We start from the raw sequence: 11,519 nt of genomic DNA, 5'->3' as shown, positions 1-11,519 counted from the left end.
CCACTACCCCAACAAGACATTTCCCAATGTGTAAAACAAATATGAGAAACCTGTACCATAAATGGAACAGTAGAAGTAATTATTAAGGTGAAAAAGATGCTAGCAATTTGTCTATATTCTTCGAATAACAGCAGTATGGTATGGCTTTGGATAGGCAATATGAGATCATTAACTCTCGAAAAAGGCAAACCTTATGAGTTATATCATCCTGCTTTGAGATAATACTGCCAGTCATTGCTGCATCTCAAAATAGTCTAGGAGACTCAAAGGTATCTCAGAAGACGCAGTCAATTTGAGAGGAACAATCCTGACTGAAACTACTTTTTAGCTCTCCACTGCCAACTAAAAAGAAGAAAGCAAACTAAATAACTGCAGACAAAAATATCTCCTTTTCAAGTACAACATAATTCTCTCTTTCATTGTCTCATAGCAAACATGAGAAGGGGGTGGGAGTAGAAGACACTCTGTTATGCCAGCCAGGAAAAAAAGTGGGGAAATAGCTTCCAATGCTGCAAAAAGAAACTTTTCAGCAACTTGAGGAAGCAAAGCAAGACGAGAGAAGGAAAACAAAGGGGGGAAAGGTGGGGAACTGCCTCCAGAGCTCAGAAAAGAAACCACTTTATACAGCAAACTGTATCCCAGCAACACCAAGAGGAGAGGCAGAGTGGAAAACACTAAAATCTTCACAGCTATTCTGCTGTGTCTGGAAAGAAATGGGCAGAAAGTCAGCTTCATGGCTGCAATAAAAGGGAGGAAACTAGGGAAATTCTACTGTAGCAATGTGCAGAGCATACTTGCTGCAGAGGAACAAGTGCAGGGAAAAATACCTCTGCGCTAGAACCTACAACTATATAGTCAAGCTTTTAAGGTTTCCTCAAAATCTGAAAATCCTTTAAAGAGTTATGATGACCTCGTCCAATCCTTAAGGCCACTTTTGGTAGGTGCTCGAGAGGGAAAACTGGTCAAGACCAATTTGTCATCTAAACCTTGGTTTGATCAAAGCTGTATTTGTGCTAAAAATGCTTTAATCTATGCCTATAAGCTAGCACTGAGAGCTGATGAAAAGACCAGACAGGATGCATATTGTTCTCTTTCATTTTTAAAAAAGGAATATAAATCACTGGTTGCCCGCTGCAAGAAAGAACATACCAGAAAACTGTGGGCCAACATAATTGAAGCAGCTACGAGCAAAAACTCAGTGGTGTTCTGGAAACTAGTGTCAAACCGCGCCTCCACAGCCGCCTCCTCCTTGGCTTCCTGTATCCCCCCAGATAAATGGACTTCTTTTTTCCAAAAAATGTATGATGATCCTATTCAACCCCCTCCTGCCCTAACAATAGAAAATCTGGCCAAATGCCCCCCAGTTCATGCCGAAGAGGTAAAAGCTTATATTAGCCAGTTAAAGAATGTAAAAGCCCCTGGGCTTGATGGAATATCTCCAGAATTACTAAAAGCAAATAAGGACTGGTGGGCAACTTTCCTAGCCTCCCTATTTACTTATATTGATGAAACCGGCCACATCCCCAATGATTGGGGAATGGCTATAGTAGTCCCCTTCCATAAGAAGGGAAAGAAGGAGGATCCATCCAATTATAGACCAATCAGCTTACTAAGCATTGTAAGCAAGTTGTCTACAAAACATCTGCTGGAGAAATTTTTAGACTGGCTAGAACAGGATGATATAATTGCTGATGAGCAAGCTGGGTTTAGAGCTGGCAGGTCAACAATAGATCACTGCCTAGTAATGCAACACCTTGTAGAGAAATACGCTACAGGAGACCAAGCATCACTTTACGCAGCATTTGTTGATTTAAAAGCAGCTTTTGACACAGTCTCTAGAAATAGACTTTGGGGGAAACTGCAGGCCTCCTCTATTGATAAGCAACTGCTGTTCCTTATTTGGGCCATGCACAAGCAAACTGCTCTGAGTAAGGTGCAGCCAAATTGGGCATTTGACCGACCCCATTCAAACTTACAGGCAGGGGTGCCTTCTAGCCCCCTTTCTGTTTATCTTCTACATCAACAATTTGGTAAACCTTTTGAATGACCCTGGATTGCACCCTCCCAAATTAGCAAATAGGCACATTCACGTACTGCTCTATGCAGATGATGCTGTATTACTTTCTAGGACCCCCATAGGGCTGAAACGAGCCCTAAAAAAATTCTCCCAATTCTCTGATACTGAACACCTTCTAACTAATTACCAAAAAACTAAGATCCTGGCTTTCGATAAAAATCCAAAGATCAGACGATGGGAGCTTCAGAGGCATCAGTTAGAACAAGTTACCAGCTTCAAATATTTGGGTGTAGTTTTGCAAGCCTCAGGTACCAAAACAACACATAGCAGCTTCATTGCTGATGTGGGATCAAAAACAGAACACAGTATACTGAAATTCTATCGCTCACAAGGGGGGCAGTATGTACCGGCTGCACTCAGATTGTTTAAAGCCAAACCATTGGCCCAATTAGTATACGGATCATTCTTGGGGGTGCCATCCTCCTCTTTCTCTCAACTTGAAAGAGTGCAGTCCAAATTCCTTAGAGCCCTATTACAAGTGCCCAAATGCATGCCTAACTCATGGGTTAGACTGGAAACAGGAATGTTAAGGGTAGAGGCCAGAATCACTATCCTTTCAATTTTCAAATGGCTGTCAGGATGTCTAAACCCGCAAGGTCTGCTCCCTCTGTTATTCCAAGACAAATTTCAATCTAATTGGCAAAAGGTGACTCTGAAATCCCTGGGAAAATTGGGTCTTTCCCTTCAAAGTTTGCTAGTCATGGGGTTAGACCAAGCAAAATCACTCATTAAGCAGAGAGTGACAGACATTGAAAGACAAACAGATTTACTTAGAGCACCAGGTTTTATTTCTTCAGATGCAACTAAATATATTGCTGCTCCTGCAGCCTATTTTTACTTTCTTGAATCCAGTAACTCCAGAAGGGCATTTAGTTTAGCTAGAAGTTCGACTCTACCCTCTGCCGTTCTGGAAGGAAAGTTTAAAGCTGTCCGTTACTCTCTTAGACTTTGCTCCTATCCCCTAAGAGAAATTGACTCAATGGAGCACATCTTTAACTGCCCAATTTATAGTAAAATTAGAGCGGAAACCATCAGTCCATTCGTAGAAAGATTCCCTGGAAGTTCAAATAAAATCAAACTTGATTATCTTTTGTCTGATCAGAATCACCAGACAACACATCAAGTAGCAAGATTCTGTGCCCAGGTCCACAAGCAACGTAAATCGCATAAGGCAGACTGAATGTATTTTAACCTTTTAAACAACTAATTTATGATGATCTTATTTTTTTACTCTTATATTTATTCATCATTCTTCCCCTGTATCCAGTCTCGACTGTTTTTAAACTGATTTGCAAATGGTTTTATATGTACTGGTCGCAGACTGTAATAATAAACTTGATTTGACTATCTCTGCACTAAGAACTTTGCAACTGATCCCATACCTTTCCCTAAAGCTATATGAATGCCCTACTTACAAGTCAGCAATAACAACCCCTGGGACTCAGCAACTACGGCTCCAGTATATGGTCTCAGCTACAAGCGAAATTAATAAACAGGGGAAGGGGCAGCAGAAGGTGGACTGATACTCAGGATACAATTGTGGTAAAGTTTTCAAGGATCCTCCAAGCCACTAGTTGATCTGTTCCACCAGCAGCAAAGCCTGGCATTAAGGGTCACATGACATGAGTTGACCTACTACTATAACCTCACTATTGCTGACCCCATGATTAGCTAGCTTCATTCCCATGCAACATGCTCCACCCTAAACGGAACTGTCTCCCTGTCTTGTGTGGCTTGGACTAAGTGGGTTTGTGCTAACTACAGTCCTGGCTTAATGCTTGACTGATCTTCAAATAACTTAAGAAATATAGTCATTTTTCTACGGAGCTATGGCTGAAGAAAAACAACTATCTAGATCTCAGTTCTGCAAACTAAAGGCAGAAAGAACTAAGAAGCAAGCAAAACAAGAGGGGTTCTTCCTGAAATACCTTTGTACACAAAAAGCAATTAAAGAACATTCCTATACCTTTATTGAAACTACCACTGAAGAAGCAGTATGCGGTTCTCCTACTACAAATGAAATAAACTCTAAGAAAGAAGTTTCACAATTTGGAGCTATTTCATTAAAGCACACAGAGGGAAATGGGTTGGTTTCAAGGAAAGCAAGAGTACTGTAAAAACTGCAAAAAAGGGGGGGGAGAGGGTATTGTGCCCTAGGAGAGACTTCATAGACAATATATATAAAACTTTAAACATCTCATTCTGCACACAACACCACACTGAAGAAGCTTTTTTATCCTTGGATATGGAAAAGGCAATTGAGACTCTTGAAAATTTGTATTTACATAAAACAGATGAGATTTGGAAATAACTTCCTTCAAATAATTAAGACAATGTACTCACATCCTTCCGCAGAAGTAAAAACCAATGGAGCATCATCAGAAAAAATATTCGTCTAGGACTTCCGGAATGGTGTGGTGATGTCACGGTAGCTGAGTTTATGAGCTCAGCGCTGTGATCTTCCCGATCCCCTGGGACCCGAGGATTTGGGACCCCAAGACTCCTCCACGGGGGGGGGTAGGCCAGAGCAAGGTAGAGGAGCTCATGGGGACTGGCAAGCCCTGTTGTAGCCCCCGCACCGGCTCGAAGGCAAGGACCGAGGAAGAAGCCTTAATGGTGCATAAGCTACAAACCCCGAGACCTTGAAACAAGCAAAAACAAAGCAAAGATTCCTGACAAGATAGAAGCAAGGACAACTGAAAGACCGAAAAAGAGTGACTTTACCTGACATCTCTCCAAGTAAGAGTATTATTTATTGCTTTACGGTGGCTTAACAGCTTGATGAGGAGGGTTTTATTATCCCCCGGAGTGGCTGCCTCATGAACTAGGAAACTGACACTTAAGAAGTGAAATGTAAGAAGAAGTTTCCTGGGATAGAGAGCTGGGGAGCAAAAAACTATCATTACAAATAGTAAGAGCAAAGGAGCTTTTTACCAGTTTTAAAGATCTGTGATTGAACATTTGTAAGTGAGTGGACAAAATGGCGTTTTCCGAAGAGATACTCTTAAAGCTGCAACAAATTTCGAAACTGATGGACTGTGTATTAAGAAAAGCAGATGAAACACTTGGAACAGGCTCGAGCACTGTGTTACATGACAAGTTAGAAGAGAATTGTGATGGGACAGAATTACCTAAAAGAAAATGGGAGTGGAATTGTGAAAAATACTCCCAACAAGATGGAGGAGAAAAACTGTTCGCATCTGTGAAAGTACAGAAAGCGGAGAAGAAGTGGGAGGAGTGTGGTGAAAAAGAAGCTGTGAGGAAGAGTTTCAGCGTGCTGCTTCTGTATGAAGTACAAAGCATACAACATACTCCAATCAAGAAACATATCACAAAGATGAAGATAAACAGGGACATTACAACATATTTAACGGCACCTCGCATGAATGGCTAGAAGACAAAAAGAGCCAGCTATGGTTGATCATTGGAAAGAAAGTTTCAACACTACTCCAGAGGGAGAAAGAAGAAGAAAGAAAATGAAACTTAAAGTGCAACCCTTGTTCCTTTATTTTTTCTTCCCCTATCTCTTCTCTTCTGTTTATATGGCATAGAGCTTTAAACGGAAATGAGATTAAAAGGATGGGTTAATAGGGTTGTTAGGGGCTTTTGCAAATAAGGATGGTAAATGGGATATATTGTGATTTTATGTCCATGTTCTAAATGCTATTTAAAGTGCTTTAATAAAAAACTTAGAGAATCTGGAAAGAAATTAGGCTTAATATATCTCCTCCTGTTTTATGTGGTTTAATATAGATCGAATACAATCCTTTATGCTTTGTTAACACATTAGATATAGTTTATGCTTAATTACTGGACTAGAGGGAGTGTGGCAAATGGGTCTTTATAGTCTTCTATTTTCCTTCTCATCTTTTGTTTTTTTCTTTGGATTTCTTTCTTTTAAATAAAAGTATAAGAAAGATGTAGAGACAAGATATCTTCTAGGATTAATAGGGGAAACACTAGGGAGGTAGAGGGAACTTTGTATAAATTTCTCAAATCTCATAACTATTGGTTAAGCCAAGTCTACCTATACACTTTCTTTTGCCTTTTGTAATGAAAACACAAGTACAAAACCTCAGATGGCTTGGACTTTGATGTACAAAAGATTGAGGGTAGGCTGTTACAAAAAAAAATCTGTATGCTTTTTTTTCTTTTAGAAATTATTTAGTTAATGATATACACAAATAATGGGACTAATAATAGAATATAAAGATGTGGCTGTTTGTTCTTCTAATTCTGTCTCTGGATTGGCTATGGGTTTAGTACCCTAGGCTTAAGAATTAAGGGATTGAAGCGTGCTTTAAGAATCTGCTCACTTAAAACATAAATAATTGTAAGAAAGGAGAAAAGGAATTGAGTAGTTGGGTAAAAGAGCAAGGAGTTTAAAAGGTACTTGGAGAGATCTAAATGGACTGTGTATTGTATAAAAAGGGGGATAGTCAGTTATTCAGTTTCTTTTTCTATGGATTGATGTCTGTATTGCAAATTTCTTGACATTTTGGATGTATAATGACTATCTTGTACATGAACCTGATACTAAAAAGTGTTCCTTTTTCGATGTATTGTCGAAGGCTTTCACGGCCGGAGAACGATGGTTGTTGTGGGTTTTCCGGGCTGTATTGCCGTGGTCTTGGCATTGTAGTTCCTGACGTTTCGCCAGCAGCTGTGGCTGGCATCTTCACACACACTGTGACACTGAGAGATCTCTGTCTTTTGGTGCTACGCCTCTGAAGATGCCAGCCACAGCTGCTGGCGAAACGTCAGGAACTACAATGCCAAGACCACGGCAATACAGCCCGGAAAACCCACAACAACCATTGTTCCTTTTTCTTTTAAAAAACCTAATAAAAATCTGAATAAAAAAAAGAAAGAAAAAATGTCCCTCTACAGGGGAGCAAGGCAAGGATGTCCTCTTTCCCTGATACTATTTGCAATCGCTGTGGAACCACTGACAATAAATAAGAGAAAACAATCAAAGGAATAACAATTGATTCACACACTGATAAATTAAGCATGTTCACAGATGTGCTATTATATATTTCAAAACCTGCATTATCCTTTCCATACCTCAAAAATCCAGATTTCAGGATTAGAAGTTAATTGGACTAAATCACAGATTCTACCTATATATTTTACAACTTATATTGAAACTCAGATTCATCAACAATATAATTTCCAATGATCGCCAACACACTTATCATATTTAGGAATCAAAATCCCATCAGATTTTAATCAACTTCTACAAGAAAAACACATTAAAACCATTACACAAATAACATTCGAGTTATTTTTTTTAAAAAACAAATTATTGGGTTTTTATAATATATAGGGAGGGATTACAACAGGCCATAAGCATTTATGAGATTCATATACAAGACCCATAATCATTCATCTAGATATAAAAAGCCATTATATATGTAATTAGCACCCCATATACCTTCAAGATTCCCTTTTATTAATTTCTATACTTTTTAATCCACTTACTCTGTACCTTATATTTCTAATAATTTTTTTCTTTTGTGCATATTACAGATAGATCACATTTCACCTCTTTTACCTTTTAATCAGGGATCTTAAATCCATAATTGTTCTAGGAGTGGGAGGTGGATATAGCAAAACATACAATATCAGCAGGACAGTAATATACATCAACATAAAGATAAGAGTAATTTTTATATTAATTTCCTCTCTTTCTTGTATCTGTTCTGGCCATGCCTTCCAAACTTGTCTGCTTGTATTTTCATAATAGTAAGGGTGCAGAGGCCAAATCAATATTTAGTTTGAAAACAATTTTATATTCTATTAAAATATATATATCTTTCATCTATTTTGTTCTAGCCAAACTTATTTACTTGGGTTTTCATATTGATAAGACTAGGGTGACCACATAACTATATAGTTAAAACACAATTTTGCCTTTTAAAAATAGTAACTCCATCTATTTTATTTTGACCTTCTGGACTTATTTACTTGGGTTTTCATACTCGTAAGGTTAAGAAGAGCAGGTGGTCATTTAACTTAGCCAGTATTTTATATTTTGAGAAGGAGTACAGTCTAAGTACAATTAATAAACTTCAAAGACTCATTAACATAGACTATATAGTGTTATATAAAAAAGAGAAAATAAGGAAGGGAAAAGCTATTTAAGAGGTTAAGTCTGTATTAATGAATCCTGATGTGCCCTAAGATTCTGATCGTTGTTTTTTCTTCTCCATGAGAAGTGGTACATCCAGTCCTTAATCCCTCTTTCCCCTTTCAGTATTGGCATGCTTGATTCTTTCCATGCAGATCTGCTTTTTTCTTCTTCTTTCTTCGTGAGACGTAGTACATCCAATCCCTAATCCATCTGGGCCACCAAAGGTAGATTCCCTTGTCTTCCAGCCATTTCTGAAGGGGATCAGTATGGATGTAGTTACTCCTCTGCTTGTTTTTCTGTTTTAAGATCCGCTGCATTCTTTTCTCCCCTTTCTGTGTTGGGATGCCTGCTTCTCTCCGTGCAGGTCTGTTTTGTGGCCCCGCCTTTTCTTTACTAAAGTTTTGTGCCTTGAAGGGGATGCCCTAATAAGATCGTCCATTTTGCAAAGTGTGTCGCAGACTGTTTTTCTCCTCATTTGGCTCCATTTTTCTTTCAGTTAAGTCTGTCCCTCCAGAATTTTTTTCTGGATTGTGATTTCTTGTAATCCTTTTATCCTTTTCCACTCCAAATATCCCATCTGCTTTAATTAGTAACTCAATCATTATTTTAGACATTTCTTGCAAACTAGCAAGTACCTCATCTTCCCAAGAAGCCATTTCAGAAAGTGGTAAAAAGCTTTGTTTTGGTGAATTATATTCAAAGATTTATAGCATTCCAGCAATTGCTGAGTCTCTTTAAAATTCCTCTCCAGTCTCTGCCCCTCCCCGCTCACTCGGGCAGCCATGCACATTTAAGCTGGAGTGCCCCCGTAAAACCATGAATCTGTCCACTTACTTGATGGAAGGCTGTGGGGTCAGTTAAGCTCTCTTATAATTATTTTTTTATCTGTCTTGTTAAGAATCTGTTTGATTTGCTGTGGTTTCTTTCAGCCTGTTGGACTCCTGGTTTCACAGCTAAATAGCCATGTTGGCTCCTTCTTTGGTCCTCGCTTCAGAACAGGTATCTGGGCTTCTGGAGGTTCACCAGTCCCCCTAAGCTCTTCCACCTTGTTCCAGCCTGCCTCCCCTCTCCAGGGGGAGGGCTTGGGGTCCGATCTCTCGGCTCCCAAGGAACCAGGAAGGTCACAGCAGGGAGCTCATAAAACTCCCCTGTCATGCTTTTACTGTCTCATTCTGGAAGTCCAACATTCGAGTTATTAAATGTGACAAATTACAACAATCATGGTATGATAGATATTATTTAATAAAAACTTTTGTACTCTCCAAATTGATATTTCTTTTTCAAGCAATTCCTATAGCGATACCACCCAAACTCCTAAATCAATAGCAAACTACTTTAAACAAATTTCTGTGGCAATACAAACACCCAAGAATTGCCTTTACTCCATTAAGACTAAAGAATACACAGGGTGGATTTAATTATCCAGACAGACTATCAAAAATTAATCCACCTAACAAATATACTCCATATGTTACTAATAGGAGTCCAAACAGATTGGATCAAAATTTTTCAACCACTACACTACCCTGTGTCTATCTAAGATTTAATATGGAACAAACAAAACTCTCAACCATCTTCTATTAAGCAAAATGTCTTTCTCACAGCAACTTTAAAAACATGTGACCTTTATAGAAACAAACTCACCCCTAAAATTTCTAGATTCTCTTCTTTTTGTCACAGAGCTGGTTTCCTCCTGGTCAAATTTCTGCTTTCAGTAAAAACTGGAGACAATATAAAATAACTCACTTGGTGGATATTGCTTCAAAAAAAACAAAAGAGGGATCTTAGACAAATCAGTGTTAGAAAACTCACCACAATATCCCATGGTATACCTGCCTCCGACTTAACCATATGGCCTCTCACATAAACTTAAAGGAAATCATGAACAACCCAAAAACAGAATTTGAATTACTATTAGACAATATGGGATCTACTCAAAAAGGCCTAATTTCAAAAGTATACAATATTCTTCACTTTTTAAAACCCCAAATCCTAAGCTTTCAAAAAAAGTGGTATCAAGATAGTGACACACCAGCAGATGAACAATGGAATGAAATACGGTCTTCAAGTTCGATTCCCCAATAATTAACAAATTAACTTCCAATGCCACACAGCAATTCCTGAGACAGGAAGACATAAAACACCAGACCACAGTGGCCTATACTCCTGAACAAAATGAAACAGCAGAGAGAAAGAACAGGACACTGCTAGACATGGTGAGATGTATGTTGCGTGATGCTCAACTACCAAAACAATTTTGGTGAGAAGCAGTCATCATGACTGCTGCATATACACAGAACAAACTGCCGACAAAAGCTACTGAAGCCACACGATTTGAACTTTGGCACAGCTATGTACCAAGTGTGAAACAACTGAGAATCTTTGGAAGCAAGACCTACTCCTACATTACAAAGGAGAAGAGAGGCAAACTAGATGACAGAGCCTCACAAGGAATTCTTATTAGATTCTCAGCACAAAGCAAAGGATACAGGATCTATGATCCACAAACCAGAAGAACTATTGAGAGCAGAGCTCTATACTTCAATGAAAGTGAGATGGCTACACCTGAAAAAAAGCGGGGGGGGGGGAGAACCACTGAAGAGAACAGCCAAATCACATATCCTGATTCAGATGAAGAAGCAGGAGACTATGATACACATCACTGGTACCCCAAGTGCAGATCTAGTACCAGATGCTTCACTACCAGAGACACCTGGCCGATGAGAGGGCCAAAGTGCAGAGCCACTTGTCCCAGAGGAGGAACAATGTTCAGAAATATCTGATTAACTAGAGGCACAGAGTACAGAGGTGTTACCAAGGCGATCCGCACATTCAACCAAAGGCATTCCAGCTCCGTGACTGTCCTACCTCACAAGAACAGCAGAAATACCTGAACCTACTTCATGGGATGAATTATCCTAGCTACCACCAGAAGAAGCTGAGAAATGGAGAAAAGCAGAGGGTGTGGTGTCGGTGTTGAAGAGAATGATCGCACATTGAAAGAGCTCCGTCTCTCCCATGCCTGAAATTTAAAATTTATGTTGGAAGGGTAAAGTAAAAATATTTACGCTTTCAACATAAGGATACACTAAGAGATCCGAAAGACAGATTCATATTTATTAAAGGCACTATAGAAAACCAAACTTACACATTTGGCTCAATTTATGCCCCAAACCAAGACAGCCTAAAGAAATTCTAAAACAAAGTTCATTAGAATACATATGTATCACTAAGTATAATGTACTCTAAACCATATTTTCATGACAAACCCACAGAAACAGCAGCAACATAATCTAAGAGTATAAT

Source organism: Eublepharis macularius, chromosome 2 (genome assembly GCF_028583425.1).
Source record: "Eublepharis macularius isolate TG4126 chromosome 2, MPM_Emac_v1.0, whole genome shotgun sequence".
In the NCBI taxonomy this organism is placed as follows: domain Eukaryota; kingdom Metazoa; phylum Chordata; class Lepidosauria; order Squamata; family Eublepharidae; genus Eublepharis; species Eublepharis macularius.
The sequence above is the reverse complement of the archived record's forward strand: the minus strand, read 5'-3'. Positions refer to the sequence as shown.